The sequence below is a fragment of the Suncus etruscus genome, chromosome 8 (assembly GCF_024139225.1).
Source record: "Suncus etruscus isolate mSunEtr1 chromosome 8, mSunEtr1.pri.cur, whole genome shotgun sequence".
Taxonomy (NCBI): domain Eukaryota; kingdom Metazoa; phylum Chordata; class Mammalia; order Eulipotyphla; family Soricidae; genus Suncus; species Suncus etruscus.
Genome location: NC_064855.1, coordinates 89,258,246 through 89,259,295, shown reverse-complemented (window position 1 = coordinate 89,259,295; position 1,050 = coordinate 89,258,246). Strand labels below are relative to the sequence as shown.

The 1,050-nt window shown below is 36.4% G+C and overlaps 1 non-coding gene across 1 annotated transcript; it reads left to right on the top strand.

Moving 5' to 3' along the window:
* Nucleotides 1-669: 669 nt before the first annotated feature.
* LOC126017024 (U6 spliceosomal RNA) lies at nucleotides 670-776 on the top strand. Its single transcript, XR_007498702.1, has one exon. It is a non-coding gene; the product is annotated as a U6 spliceosomal RNA (small nuclear RNA).
* Nucleotides 777-1,050: the final 274 nt, after the last annotated feature.

Below are 1,050 nucleotides of genomic sequence, written 5' to 3'. Positions count from 1 at the left end.
ACTAAAGGCATCTTCAAGGAGGAAACACCACTGACCTGGTCATGTTTCTGACTGTATACTCAGGGATTACTCCTAGTGGGCCTTGGGAGACTATATGGGATTGCTAGGATTGAATCTTGGTTTGTTATGTGCAAGGCAAATACCCTATCTACTGTACTATAAGTCCAGCCCTCAAAAGGCCAACATGTTTAGAACCAGAAAAAATAAAAAGGAAAGATAATGAAAAAAAAAAAGAGTATTGCAGCTTTACTGTCTGAATAAAAGTGAACTGATTATATTTCTCTTTCTCCAAAAATACTGTATCCACCTTTGTATAGACTAATAGCATTGGGGAAGTAATTATGTCTTGTTCATTAATTCATACTTCATGAAATCAGTGAATGTTTATTGCATGACTAGTACATGCCAGATACTTCCCTAAGGGTTAGGGAAATAAAATATAACTTTTACCCCCCCCCAAAAAAAAAACCCCTCAGAAACTACATAGAAAGATAACTTTTTTTCAATGTGGAGTAACAAATCTATCAATCCTATAACTTTAGATGTAAAAGCAAGGATATAGTTTTCTAAATTGTGTTGTAGAGACAATGTAGTAGTTCAGCAGCAAACAAACAAAACCATTCTCCTGTGGTTCTAGATAAAGCAAACTATATAGAGAAGAGGGGCCTTGTACTCGCTTCGGCAGCACATATATTAAAATTGGAACGATACAGAGAAGATTAGCATGGCCCCTGCACAAAGATGACACGCAAATTTGTGAAGATTATATATTAAAAAAAAAAGAAAAGAAAAGAGGGGCCTTATTGAAATGAAAAAGAACTTAAGTTGGGAGAGGATGTTCATCAGCCTGAAGGATAGCTTTAAAGAGTAGGACACCTGGTTTTATTCTGAGCAGGGATAGAGCGAGGTAAGAGCTTATACAAATTCTTGTAGTGTCTCAGGAAACTCACACTTATTCATGAGGGAGAATGGTGAGTATTCACAACTGAAGACCATACAATGAACATTCCTGTCATGTACACAAAATGGAAGAGAAACATTTATGGGGCT